This window comes from Pinus tabuliformis, chromosome 3_2 (genome assembly GCF_031772625.1).
Source record: "Pinus tabuliformis cultivar Carrire ecotype Pingquan chromosome 3_2, CPIR1, whole genome shotgun sequence".
Lineage (NCBI taxonomy): Eukaryota > Viridiplantae > Streptophyta > Pinopsida > Pinales > Pinaceae > Pinus > Pinus tabuliformis.
Window position 1 is genome coordinate 655,867,308 of NC_142302.1, and position 15,290 is coordinate 655,882,597.

Below are 15,290 nucleotides of genomic sequence, written 5' to 3' on the forward strand. Positions count from 1 at the left end.
TTGTGTCAATGACCTAAGTTCAAATCCTAGCATGAATACCTTCCACTACTTGGGGTTTGCTGGACGTGGTTATTGATTATATTGAATACTGATGATGTCGCATTCAAGATGATTATTGTACAAGCACTGACAATATACCAGCAAATTTCTTCACTTAAGAGTGTGAGGATGGGTCTATCTTTTTTCTGGGTTTACCATCTGCAAAAAGATACATTCCCGTTTTTAAAAAAGCACTGACTAGTTTATAACACGGTTTTACACCAGTTTCAATTTATTACAGTTAGCACTAACTTCAATTGAAAAGCAGATTGGTCCTCCAATTGGCTCCCATTTCAAATTTACCAGTTCATTAAAATAGCAGTTATCCAGGAAAACACAAATACCCCATTGTCATAGTCAATTTTGTCTCAAAATGTAGTGTCACCAACCATACCATGAAATGTGTGCACATTCGTATTACCCTTGAATGCTTACAAAATATTTATACCATTGCATGATATTTGATAGGCCTATGTTGATATATTAGGCAAAAGTACAGATTCTCCAACTTCTGCCTTGCTACGAACTACAAAAGATTGTTCTTAGTTGATTCTATGAAGAATCTGCACACACCATTTCTGTTCAACTTTGGACATTGCTTTTAGAAAGTGTGAAATTCTCTATTCCTTTGAAGCTAGCAGAAAGTTTCAGGAAGACATATTGTAATAGAACAGAAACTCATGGTACAGATCACGATTTTTCTGCCAGGAACAGAAATATATCTTGCCCTTCTTCTTAAGAAAATACATCCACTGCTTCATGCTCTTACAGATGAAAATACAATATAAAACCAGCGATAATAACTATACAAAAAATTCACTAAACTGTTTTCACAAGTCCAATAGTCTATCAAGCTTCAGGGTGATGGCTGGTCATCTCTCTGCAAAAACAACACATTTGAACAATATCAGATAAATTTCACTCAATTTCAAGAGGCATAACTCATCTGAAACAAAAGAATACAAAATATCCAACGGCTCAGATACTCAAGAGTCAAAATCATGACCCACCCGAGAAATACACATCACATTAAAGAAACTGATTCTCAAATCGCTGAAGTACCTTATAATACTTTCAGACCATCTTCCCCTGTGATACATTACCCATGAATTTATCGAGTGATTTCAAACATCTTTTGTAAAAAAACATTTACCTAGACAAAAGTAAATTTAAAACATGTGGGGTATCCAAGACACATTTCTGCTACCAAAACTTATATGAAATAAGTTCAACTCTATGATTTCCATTAGTAGGTGCCCGAGGATAAGTTGAGTATTCCATGGATGACAGGCTGTAATCTGAGAGCTTAAACACAAAAGCTCTGCAGCCTTTTCACACTTCACAGTAAAAAGTCACTTGCTTGGAAAATAAAGCCACTGAAGTTAGAATCCAAGTGTGTGCAGCAAAATTTGTTATTATAAAAGAATATCAACCAGCAGCTGGAAGATAATAAGCTAGGTCTGACAGCAAATGAGTGGCACAGCTCACACCTGCTAAATTTGTCAAACTGGTTGAGACACAGATCCCTAAAGGAATCTTGAAATTCTATTGTAGGGACTGCAATGACAATCCACCTACAGAGGGTGATGCAACTCAGGCATGCTCAACTCTATCATAAATGGTCCAAGATACAAACCTCTTAAACTAGTCTTCATAGCACACGGGAGATATTACTCTGAAATGGCACAGTATGGGCGGACATTGCAGGTAAAAGAATTCATCACATAATTTTAACAATACTAGGCATTAATGAATAAAAACATGATCCAAGCATTGTACATGTAGTACTCCAAAAAGGTCCATGTGTTTCGGTTATCAAATTCTTTGATAATGTCACATGTAAACCAATAAATGTTCTTATATGGTCAATTTTTCTTGTTAGTCTCTCTGTTTCCATTTATGGTCTATACTTTCTCTCGGCAACTTGTTTGCCTCTCAATCTTAACCAAATTACCTCACAAGAAGAGTCTTGGTACATGCACTAAAATACTGTGTTCCAGAAGGGAGAGAAAATACACCTTCATAACCTGCTCACCAATCTGCTGCATTTCTTGTCCCTTACCTACTGTTTCTTTTGGTTTTCCTTCCTCCATTTCCTGTAAATTATTGAAATTGTATTACATCAGTATACAAGTGTAATTGTCAAAGCAAGTACAGTAATCTTAAGTCATAACAAAACCACAAACTTCCGTGTGTTCATTTTTTGTTACAATATTTACAGACTTCAAAGTGCTTGCATAAAACATATTCCAACCAAATGTGGCAATTCCAACCAATGTGCAGGGTAAAGACTTCTCAGAATCTGATAGAAATGCAACTATAGTCGGCAAACGTAAGTAGCATGAAACATGGAAACTGGTACAAGTTTCCAAAATGGGTACAGCACGGACATGTGATCCCCCAAAAGTTTTGAAATAGGAAAATGCGGTATTTGAAAACAAAAAACAAAAACAAAAAAAACCAAACCAGATAAACAAAGAAACCAAGAACAGAAAGAGACGAAAAAGAAAACTTTAAAACATTATACTGATACATTGAACATTGGAATAAAATGATCAGGAAAGTGTAAATGACAATTTACTGTGAACCATATTAGCGTTAATTTGAACCAAAATCATACCAAAACTGATTTGAAGCATTCGTCGATTGGAAAGTGCATAAAATATTCAAATTTAAAAACACTCACAAACACACATCAATGAATTTCAAACCATTAGACATAAGTATGCAAAACATTTTCATGTATATAGCATGCCAGAGTGAATATAGTAAAACGCCATCTATACTTAAAGTTCCAACGCAAATAACAAATATTGAGAGGCCAAAGGACCTCTATACTCTAGTGTCCGAAAATAATCATATTATAATCAAATGAGTACGAAGCTCATCCAAAGTCTGGCTCATTAATCTGACTCAACCAAGTACATAAATCTGACATTTGCTTCCTCTTGCTGAATGGCTTCAATAGCCGCTACCATTTGATGTTTTAATTCAAATGGCATGAGCACTATTGAGCAGCATGTAGGTTTAATTAGTTGGCACCATTGAATCTTAGAATCACCAAATTCCTAGCTGGAAAATAGTCTGAAAGCTGAAAAGCATCCCAATTTCTCTCTTCTCCATATAAGGCCTGATGAGTTTGATTCCATCACCAAACATTCTGAAATGGAGGTCCCACTTTAATTTTAATGTTAATATTTTGAATTAAAGCTGGCATTTATCTTTAATTATAGTCTACTTTCATTCAAATTTTAAGATTAAATGGGCAATGGAAACAATAAGGGGGCACATTTCCTGCAACTCAGGGTCATTCTGTTCTAAACAAAGATGAAGGATGCCATATTGACCTTCTAGATTGCTCTGATGCAGATTTACTCACAGAGCCACAAGGCTAGCTTTGCCTAGTCACAAGAGTGTTAGCCACATTATTGAGCAACATGTGTTCCTCTTTTGAAAGGTTTTCCTTTTCCCATTCTTCACTGAAACCAAAAGATTCCTATGCTTGCCAAAAGATAGGAAGCTGATCCTTTTCCTGTTCTTCACTAAAACAAAAAGATTCCTCTTCTCACAAAAAGATAGGGAACTGAGCTTCCCTCTATTCTCACCAAAAGATAGGGAACTTGACATATGGCCATGATCCATCAACTAAATCACATTCTCTTCCTCTGAGAACATAAAGGCACGTCACGTTTGAGAAATTTTATCAACAAGCACTACAAGTTTAGGCTATGAAGCGCTATAAAAGCATGGAAAGGTCAAAAAATCCAGCTCAAAATGAACAAAACAAAAGGAAACAATTTTAAAATAATTAAGAAAAAGCAAGAAATATTTTCAGTTTCCTTTACACGGGTGAGACTACTGCAAATCGATTCCAAACACCAAAACTCAATCAGCCTACTACAACACCTAATTCAATCAAACTAAAGCTCAATTGGATCACTCCATCTCTCAAGAGTCAAAATCTAATCTGGCTCCTTTATGCAGCATAACCCTTAATTTCAGCCGAAAGAAGTAACAGTGAGGCATCTTTCACAGAAATTTATACATAATGCCAGCATTTACCTTATATGATTTTAAACAGTTAAGTAATTCATTCTTTTGCATCTACCTTTTAAGAGGAAGAAAATAATCAATGGTGGCTTGCCTGGTTAGTGAAAGCAGGTAGCTAATACAGCCCCCACCAGAGTTCAAGTCCTACCAAGTGACATGATAGGTCTGTGATTGCACTGTGATTTGCACTTGTGGATGCACATGCACACAACAGCAGTTGGGGCCAGTTGAGAATCTTGGGCAACAATGGAAGAATAAATACCCCCTCCCCCCGAACCAACAGCTGATTGGCCAGGTGTAATGGAATTTAATGGTGTCAATGGCTTCCCCATAATGCTAAATCTAGGCATGTTAGCCTCACTGTAGAAGAAGCCAGTTCAAAAAAGGGATGCCAGGATCGCTGAAAAAGGCCTGATACCAACAATGAATAGGCTAGCCTGATTTCATTGCAGAAAACAAAAGACAACATGATTCCTTAGTCCAGTGCTGCAATCTATTATAGCTAAAGAGATCACCATGCTGTGATCAACAAGATAATTCCTATGGATTCATCACCGGGAGGAAACTCTCAAAGAAATGACAAAACAAACTGCATCATGCAGTTTCAGCACTCTAATTCCGTTCGTTGATAAATGGTGGTCCTTTGCAGCACATAACTACTCACCACTAAGGATGGCTTCCGAGATCCAGCATGTTTTCAATACATCGACCAATAATCAATGCAATCAAGGCCACTAGAAGTGGACAGGCTTCGATGAACTAAAAATACGCGATAGCTCATGAACCTAATATTAGTCAGAACTCTGTCTTTGAAGCGCGACAATGTTCCTCTGTTTCTTAACAGCAGATCAAGGCTGCTGATAACAACCGTGCATTGCGGCAAGTAATCGACATACAATTTCATGACTTCAGAAATCTGAGAACACAAATCCTAGATCGCATAGCAGGACTGCTAAAATCATCGAAATCTGATCCGGTAACCCACTAAAGATAAAAAGTAAAATAAAACCAAAAACTTCCAAAAATGCCAACTGATTTGCATACCATATTTTTCATTTCCAGATACTCATTCAGAGCCCATTGGTACTTGGATTAATTCAGCCCAAACCAATCTGCCAGATACTCGTCCACCCTTGAATGTACTGCACAACACCCAAAACCACACATTTCAATCAAGCCATTCAAGCATTTTAATAATCTTTTTTAAAAAGCAAGTCAAAACCTCTGTAAAACCCTGCTTCTGTACAGGATTAAAACCTCAGAATTCAAACAAAGAACCCGTCAACAAATGAAATGTATAGCATGTTCATACGTCGATCCATAACAGAAAAAGCAATTTTTGGACAGAAAACAATTACCATGCTGGATTTTAGCAACGGCATTCGAAATCGAACCCAAAACAGAGCCGACCAATGTCTCCGGTGAGCTAGTCGGGGCAGGAGAGGCTTGGGCCTCTACGTCCACAGCATTCTTGGGCTTAGGACTGGCAGTTGCGGGTATAGGAGTAACGGGAGGGAGCTTAATAAAAACCGTATATCTGCCCGCTTTCCCAATCAAAGGAGGGGGATGTCCATTTTTCCGGTTCGGCTCCGCCATTTTAGTCGCAACCCACTTCCAGACAACCCTAAAGTCGCTCCCAGGTGTCGATAAAACCAGCTCACAGAGTCTTTACCGGTCCTTCACTGAAGATTTACCAATCTGGAACCCTAAACTCTCGACACACCACCATTTTTCGGGCTTCTTTGAGACTGGTATTACACGCAGAATGAGTTAAAATACTGTGAATATGTTACACATAAAAGGAATCCGAGGAGTTGGCATTATTGATGGTTTGAAAGCTGAAAAAGTGCGTTTGTTCGGACATGACGTCAAAGAATGGCCGTTAACCCTTTCGCCAGTGGAAACATAAAAACCAGCGACAGGATCGCAGGCGGGTTTTGTTTTCTTTCCCGCCAGAGCCAGTTGTCGGAATCCAAAATTTTATTGAATCCCCATGAATCTGCTGGCCCCTGGGGTCCGTATTTTGAACTATGCATAAATTTTTGCGAGATACCTCTTAACGTCAAAAGTGAGATTTGCTGTGGGGTTGCTCATAATGACTTCCGGGTCCATAATCATGACTTTAATTCTGGATTTTATATTTATTTAATGAAATAATTGTAATGGTTGATGTGACATTACTGATATGTTTATTTCGGTGTCAAGTTGGGCAAATTTTAATATTTATTTTTTTTATCTATTTGATTCTTGAATACGATAAATTCTTTATATTATAATAATTTTTGTATTTATCTGTAATTATTATGATGTTTAAAATAATGATTTTTAAATAATATTTTTATTTTATAATTAGATTGAAGTTTTATTTCCCGTTAAGTCATTATGAGAATCTGTTCAATAGTTCCGGTCACATCTATTGATGTTGGTATTTTCGTTTATCTTAAATAAAAATATGTGGTTTTTTGGAAAAAAAATTCTATGGATTAGGAAAGACTTAAAAAGGAATTATATTTTTAGAATCTGTTATTTCAAAAAATTTAAGTTAAAAATTTAAACCATTTTAATTTAAGTGATTTGTTTAAAAATTTGTTTTTCCCATTATATAAAGTTAAAATTTTAAAAATATTATAATTATTTATTATTAAGATCTATGAAGAGTAGACTAGTTGGTTTGCTTGAAGAGTAGATTAGTTGATTTGTTTGGTGTTTTATCCTAGTCATGTCACAAGTTCAAGCTTCATAAGAAGGGTTTGAGGAATGTGATATTAGTTGGTTTGCTTCAAGAGTAGATTAGTTGATTTGTTTGGTGTTTTATCTCGACCACGTCACAAGTTTAAGGCTTTATAAGGAGGGTTTTAGGAATGTAAGTCATATTGGAGAAATTATTATTATTTAATTTTAAGGTCATGAATGGAAGTCACTTTGCAGAAATTATTATTATTATTATGCGATTATGAGGTCACGGTCACGCCAAACATACCCTTTTAATTTTGAACCTGTAATTTTTTAGGAAAAAACACATGCTCTTAACCATTAAAACTACTCAAACATCCAAAATTACCAAACCCCAACCTAAACACATTTTAATTAAAAAAAAATTATTATTATAAAATTTTATAAATAATTATATATGAGGTAAAACTCTTAAATAAAATACAAAAGTATTATTTGTTCCAACGTAAATCTAGGTCTGGGTCAATTTAGGAACACTCTCACTTAAACATAATTTAAGTGAAGAAAAAGTCTTAGCATTAATTTGTAATAGATTATTTGTTGTCAAAAGCGTCTTGCATGAACTTGTATGAGACTATTTGCAACACGTTTCGATATCTTTTTTTACTGGATATCGTGATAGTGATTACTTGCATAAGAACCCTTATCAACTATATAAATTAAATGTTAATAAATTAATTAATAATTAATGATAAATTTATTGTATTATATTAATAATATTTATATCTTAAATATATAAATATTATTATTAATAAGAAATTATATTAAATATTTATATTTAATAGTGGATGTCACTAATTGTATTGGAAAATGATTTTGTTTGTTATATTATATATTTTTGTTATTTAAAATTTGTTTTTAAATTTGTAATGGATTCGGTGTTTTAGAAAAAATTTAGAGTATTTTAATTGTGTATGATTTATGGGTTAAATTTGTGATTCCACCAAATTCATGTAAAATTTAAGATAAATTTAATCAAAAAAATATGACCTCAAAATCTCCAAAAACATCAAAAAAAAATTAAACCATGATAATTTTATTTTATTTAAAATAATAATTATGTATCGGATAGTTTGTATTTAATATTTATTTTTATTATATTTAATCTATCTCAAATAAATGAAAAATAATTTTTACACTTTAAGTAAATAAAATATGTAAATAATATTATATATAATCAAATCTTTATTAAATTTTAATTATCCATTTATTCTTTAATATATATTAAATAATTTTGTGTCTATGAATAGGGTGTTCTAATAAGAGGTCACAAGTTGAAAATTTCATGTGCAAAAATCCAGCCTTGTGTTAAGGGTTGGTGTCAAGCCAAGAAATCATCTTAGGACTCACATAAACTAGCAAACAAAAAAATATATTAAATAAAAACTTATGGTGAAGGGAACTCTACTTGAATGGTTCATGAAGCACAATACTTGCTAAGGTTTTGCAAATGGGGTAGCAAGCTAAGTGGGCTTGATTGTGGGGAAAACTCCATAGTTAAGCGCGCTTGAGCCAGAGGCGATCTAGGATGGGTGACCTCCCGGGAAGTCCTGGTTACCGGGCGCAAGGCCCAAAAATGATGATTGACGCTACGTGATTTAGTTCACTAGTTTCAGTCCCACTTCTTCACCCCTGTGAGCATCACCCGATGCAATGAGTGCTAAGTGGACTATTCAAAAATCATGAAAAATTAGTCAATTACGACTACCTCTCATGGAAATGGTCATAGATGAATGACTTACTTAACGCAGTTGAATCCCAAAAATTGATATCTAATATAATGCAATGTGAAAACCACCAATACTTAATTCAAAAGAGTGAAGGGAACTCTACTTGAATGGTTCATGAAGCACAATACCTACTAAGTTTTTGCAAATGGGGTAGCAAGCTAAGTGGGCTTGATTGTGGGGAAAACTCCATAGTTAAGCGTGCTTGAGCCAGAGGCCATCTAGGATGGGTGACCTCCCGGGAAGTCATGGTTACCGGGTGCAAGCCCCGGAAGTGATGATTGACGATATGTGATTTATTTCACTAGTTTCAGTCCCACTTCTTCACCCCTATGAGCATCACCTGATGCATGAGTGTTAAGTGGACTATTCAAAAATCATGAGAAATTGGCTAGTTACGACTACCTCTCATGGAAATGGTCATAGATGAATGACTTACTTAACGCAGTTGAATCCCAAAAAATGATATCTAAGAACTATCAAGTTGAGTTAGTTTTGATTTGATTATGAATTAGTTTGTTATGATCTGATTATGAATTAGTTTGTTATTTGTGGTTTACATGTTTATGGTATTGGGTAACCCCTAGTCTTAATTAGTGATGAAAATTAATTTGAAAATTTTAAAGACTTAATCAAAGGTCTTCTTAAACAATCATATTGATATCTTAGGGTCTACCAGTTAATCAGTGATGAAAATTGGGTTCTTGATAGTGCTAATCTATTTTGAAAGATTTTGGAGAGGACTCGAGCGACGGGGTAGCAGGCGGAGCTAGGGTTTCGTCGGCGGGTCGGCTAAGCGAGAGCAGGGGAACAGGTTTGGCTGCTTTCTCAGGAAGAGGGGACGCATCGCAGGAAGAGTCCTGAGCAGCAGGACAAACCTTGATGATCAGACCTCTTCAAGCTAACTTACGGGAGCGTAACAACCTGTTAAACAACGAGCAAGGGTACTGATCCGAAGGAATGGGGATGGAGTCAGGGAGGGGAGAGATCCCCTCCTATAAAGAAGTAATAACAGGAGAAGCAAGGAAAGAAAGGAAAGACGAAGGAGATCGAACCACCGCAGGAGAGACTTCAGAAGCTGGAGCACAAAGACGAGCAGGAATCCAAAGCAAATGCCTACCAAGATCAACGAACACACCAAGGTTTGTAATCCCGCCCAATAAATTAGAAAACTACAGAACCTATATGAGAGATTATGCTTTGATCTGTAAATTCATAGGATATTGGCCAGCTGAGAAAGATCTTATGAGATGGATCAATCTGAAATGGAAACCAAAAGGACATGTAGAAGTCAAGTTGGGAGCGAAGGGGTTTTTCACGGTCATATTCTCTAATCTAGAAGATAGGACTCGGATCTTTGAGGAAGGTCCCTACTTCATGAACAATGCGGGGCTGTTCATGAGACACTGGGTCGAATGCTACAACCCAGACAAGGAAAAGCTGTTAGCTGTCCCAATATGGATAAGACTTTTTGGCCTACCATCAGAATTCTGGGATCCGGAGATCCTCAAAGGTATCGGAAATTCAATAGGCTCTTTTGTTAAAGTGGCAGAATCAACTAAGCGAGGCAAATATAATACCTATGCTAGAATATGTGCCTACATGAACATAACAGAACCTCTTCCAGACTCTATTGAACTGGAATATCATGATGAGATGTGGAATCAAACCATTGATTACGAACATATCCCATTCCGCTGTAGAAGATGCCACGAGTATGGCCATTTAGTCAGAGATTGCCCCATAACGCTAGCTGAAAAAGAAAGGGAAGCAGAGATCGCAAGAAGAACTGCAACAAGGCCAACAGAGGTAGAAGAAGAGGATTTCAGAGAAATCCAAAGGAGGAGAAGAAGAGGAAATAAAAGGATGCCGATGGGAAAGCAAAAGGAAACCCAGAAAACTGAATCACAAAACAAGTTTACAGTTCTGCAGGAAGAAGGTCTCGAGACAGAGGCAAGTGAGGAAGAAGAAATGGAAGAAATGGAGGTAATTGGCGAAAATGCAAGCAAAGGAAAAGATAAAAGGAATAAAGAACAGAGGACTGAAAACCTAAGCGAAACCCAAGAGGACCAAGGAGAAATGGAGATAGACACACAGCGCACGAAAGGAGAAGAGGAAGAACAAGAAATGGCGAAACTGATACAAGAATGGAGGAGGCTTGATGAACGATTTATTCCAGAAGAACAGAAGCAGAGGTATAAAGAAGCTTTTCAAAGATACAAGGAAAAAAAGGGAATAACAGATGAGAGGGAAAGTCAAAAAACAGAGAAACCAGACATAGGAGCGGGCAGCGCTGGCAAAGTCGGGAAAAAAAGAGGGAGAAGACCCATGAGTGAAACAATACAAGATGTAGGAGAGGCGCTTGTAAGTTCAGGAAGAGTGATACCCCTTTCAGAGGTATTCCAAACCCCCCTAAAACTGTTAAGATGATAATCACAACCTGGAATATAAGAGGCCTCAATAGCAGAGGCAAACAAAGGTATCTAAATGAGAGATTGAAAAAAGAAAAACCCAGTATAATGATAGTACAAGAAACCAAAGTAAGTACTGAGAAGATGAGAGAAATTTTAAACAGAAACAGAAATAGGTATGAAATGATGGGACAGGATGCTATTGGAAGCGCTGGCGGACTGGTAATAATCTGGAATCCAGAAGAAATACAGTTCAGTAACTGGATGAGTTTCCCAAGAATTCTAACAGGAACAACTAACATAATAGGATCGACGGAGGAGGTCATTGTTACAGGGGTGTATGGCCCGCACATTCAGAATGAAAAGGAAAACTTCTTGCAGAATTTAAAAGCATTAAGATGCTTGATGCCAGGAAAACAGTGGATAGTAGGTGGGGATTTTAACCTGATTAAAGCCACAGGGGAAAAAAGAGGAGGAACAAGGAGACTGGATAAGGTTTCGGAACAATTTGGAGACTTAATAAGAGAACAAAAACTGATTGATATCCAAACCATAAATGGAAATCACACTTGGAACAATCGAAGGGGAGGAGCTAGTCAAATAGCTTCGCGCCTCGACCGATTCTTAATCTCAGAACAAATAATGATAAAGGATGTATTCATCGAAGCCTCAATCCTACCTGTTGCAGGATCGGACCATTGGCCAATCAAACTAGAAATAGACCTAAAGCAAAGGCCCCCCAACAAACCCTTCAGATTCGAAGCCTTTTGGCTAAGAAATGAAGGATTGATGGAAAAATTAGAAGAATGGTGGCGAACGAGTGAACAAAGGGGCAAAAATAAGATGCATACTTTTCAACTCAAGCTGAAGGAAATGAAGATCAAATTAAAGAAATGGAACAAAGAAGAATTCGGGAATATTATAGAGGAAAAAAAGAGATTGGAGCAGAAAATGGAAGAACTACAACAAATGGACATCTTAGAAGGTATACAGGAAGAGAGAACAAAAGAAGAAGGGATGATTCTAAATCAGCTTGAAGAAAGAAGGAAACAAGAAGAGATTTTATGGAAACAGAAATCAAGGGTTCAATGGCTCAGGGAGGGAGAAAGGAACACTAAGTTTTTCCACAAAGCCATGGTCCAACATCGCCAAGGAAACAGAATATTCTCAATAAAAAACAAAGAAGGACAAAGAGTTCTTCAGCAGGAAGAGATTGAAAAAGTGCTGGTTAACCACTTCAAAGATATATTGAAGGAACCACAATCGAACAGAACAGAGGCCATAGCCAAGATAAGCAGAGAAATACCACAAGTAGTGACAAGAGACCAAAATCAGGCTCTAATGAGGAAAATTACGAAGGAAGAAGTGGAGGAGATTGTCAAAAACATGAAGAGAAATAAAGCTCCTGGACCAGACGGGTACACTGTTGAATTCTTCCAAGCTGGGTGGCACTTTATTGCTGATGAAGTAGTGGAAGTTGTAGAGGAAGCAAGGATAAATCAAAGAATATGGCCAGGAATAAATGCTACCCTTCTGACACTTATTCCTAAAACTAATCAGGCAGACCAAGCTGAAGGATTCAGACCCATAGCCCTCTGTAATGTCATTTATAAGATTGTGGCGTCCATAGTAGCTCAGAGACTGAAACTGATTCTTCCAAGTATTATTTCCCCAGAGCAAACCGGGTTTGTCGAAGGGAGACAGATCTTGGACGGGCTAGTGGTGGCTCAGGAAGTAATTCACACGCTGAAAACAAAAAAAGAAAAGGGCATGCTGATCAAATTAGACCTATCGAAGGCCTATGATAGGCTAAGCTGGAAGTACTTAACAATGATCCTTAAAGCTTTCGGATTCTGTGACAGATGGGTAAATTGGGTGCTAAGCATGATCTCTACTCCGAATTTCTCCATCTTGCTAAATGGAGCGCCTACAACAACATTCAATGCAACAAGAGGCCTCAGACAAGGGGACCCTTTATCTCCCTTTCTTTTCATCATTGCAGCAGAAGGTTTAGGCAGATATTTTAAAAAAGAATTAAGGGACAGAAACATTCAAGGGCTCAGATTATGGGGAAATCAAACCACTGTCACCCACCAACAGTTTGTGGACGACATAATGATCTACTGCAAAGCAACCCTGAGAGAAGTGAAAAGGATAAAAAAAATTCTCGAGGTATTTATGGAAGGCACAGGGATGGAGGTCAATAATGAGAAATCCAGAACTTTCTTCTTCAACATAGCGGAACCTATACAGAATCATCTAACCAGAGTCCTGGGATATCGGAAGGGAGAGCTCCCGACCAAATATTTAGGCACAATGTTAGACTCTTCAACCATCAGGATAGGGAACTGGAAAAATATCCTTGAGAAAATCATGAAGAGAATGGAAAACTGGACTTTCCGAGCTCTGAACTTAGCAGCAAGGGTGGTTCTTCTTAAAGCCACCATTCAGGCAATACCGATATACTCCCTATCAGTGATGAATGCTCCTAAAGGAATATGCAATAAACTCGTAGAGATGTACAGAAAATTTCTATGGGGGGGACCGAAGCAAGAAAAGAAGTGGGCCCTATGTTCTTGGGAGAGCCTAACCAAACCTAAGGATAAGGGAGGTTTAGGCCTCAGAGACCCAGGGACTCTAAATCAGGTATTAGCAGCCAAGTTACGCTGGAGATGGTTACAAGGAGGACAGGATCTTTGGAAGGAAATCTGGACAATTAAATATAATATGCCCAACAATCCGGAAGAAATTATCAGGAAGCAAGATATGCCTCGGGGATCAGATATATGGAACTTATCCATTCAAAACAGAGACTTAGTGGACAGTAATATATTCTGGGAAATCAAAGGGGGACAGATAGCGAGGTTTTGGGATGAAGCCTGGCAACAACGAGAGAAAATGGTGAATCTTCAAGGTATGCAAGAACTCCAAAGAATAGGTATGCACAGAAACCTAATCACGGTTAATGATTACTGGATTGCTGAGCAAGGCAATGAGGAATGGCGACACTGGAAACCTTTGGAGGAATGGGAAAGGAGTGCAACCGAAGAACAAAAAACAACCTTTGGAGGAATGGGAAAGGAGTGCAACCGAAGAACAAAAAACAACCTTTGGAAAGGAATTGGACTCTAGGAAAATAAAGAGAAGAGAAGGTAGAGACATACTCCGCTGGGGCAAAGGAACAAAAGGGATATTTACTATAAAGGAGGCCTACAAAGCAAAAACCCAGCAAGATCAGGGAGAGGAAGACCAAATCTGGAAACAGATTTGGAGAACAAAATGGTGGCCAAAGGTTAAATTGTTTGCCTGGCTGGTAGGAAGAAAGAGAATTCTAACGTGGGATAGAATCCAAAAAAGAGGTTTTTATGGCCCATCAAGATGTCATCTCTGTGAATCGGCTATGGAAGAGCAGGAACACCTCCTTAACGGCTGTAGTGTGGCGCAATTCCAGTGGGAAAAAACGTTAAATCTTTTCTCCACAACAAACAGAAACCCGAATGACATAATTCAAACCATAGGGGATTGGGGAGAAAGTAAATTCCATAGCAAAATAGTTAGAAGAGCGTGGAGTGTCACTGCGGGTTTTAACATCTGGAATTTGTGGAAGGAGAGAAACAACCGAATTTTCAGAGGGAAGTCAACAGGGCCGGAGGAGGTGTGGAAGCGTACGCTGAGTCAAATTCGAGAATCAATTTTAGCGGAGAACTGGGCCGACGAGGACTGGAAAACCTCGGAAGCAGAGACAGCCATCTTAAAGAAATTGAACCTAGAGCAGGGAATGATTTATCATCGGGAAACTAATCAGAGACAACCTTTAGCTAATCAAAGCAATACAGTGTTTAGAAAGCCTCCAGAAGGGTTTGTGAAACTCAATTTCGATGGCGCTGCGAAAGGAAACCCGGGTCCAGCGGGGTTTGGCGGAATATTCAGAAATGAACAAGGGGAAACAGAGTGGATATATGCGGAAAATGGAGGAACTATGACCAATAATGAGGCAGAGTTTATGGCTGTTTACCACGGTCTCAAAATTGCCAGACGAAACGCATACAGGAAGGTTGAAATCGAGGGAGACTCCACCCTGGTCATTGAGACGATCCGGAAACTAATTCAAGGGAAGAATTGGGAGAAAGTGGTGACAAGCTGGAGGAACGCAAGCATAGTCCGGGACATAGGAGAGATGCTAACAGGAATAGATTATAAAATCACTTCGCATGTTCGAAGGGAGGGTAATAAACCCGCAGATTGCCTGGCAAATTGGGGGTGCAAGGAACCAATGGATAGAATCGATGACAGCTGGATAACCCAGTCCACGCTGGCGAAATGGGAAGGG

The 15,290-nt window shown here is 37.9% G+C and overlaps 1 pseudogene across 1 annotated transcript; it reads right to left on the minus strand.

The window, feature by feature from the left end:
• Positions 1–430: 430 nt before the first annotated feature.
• LOC149182364 (uncharacterized) lies at positions 431–6,007 on the minus strand (annotated as a pseudogene). Its single transcript, XR_016257120.1, has 4 exons — positions 5,448–6,007; positions 5,134–5,231; positions 2,058–2,135; positions 431–919 (listed from the first exon to the last, which is right to left on the minus strand). The product of XR_016257120.1 is annotated as an uncharacterized LOC149182364 (transcript).
• Positions 6,008–15,290: the final 9,283 nt, after the last annotated feature.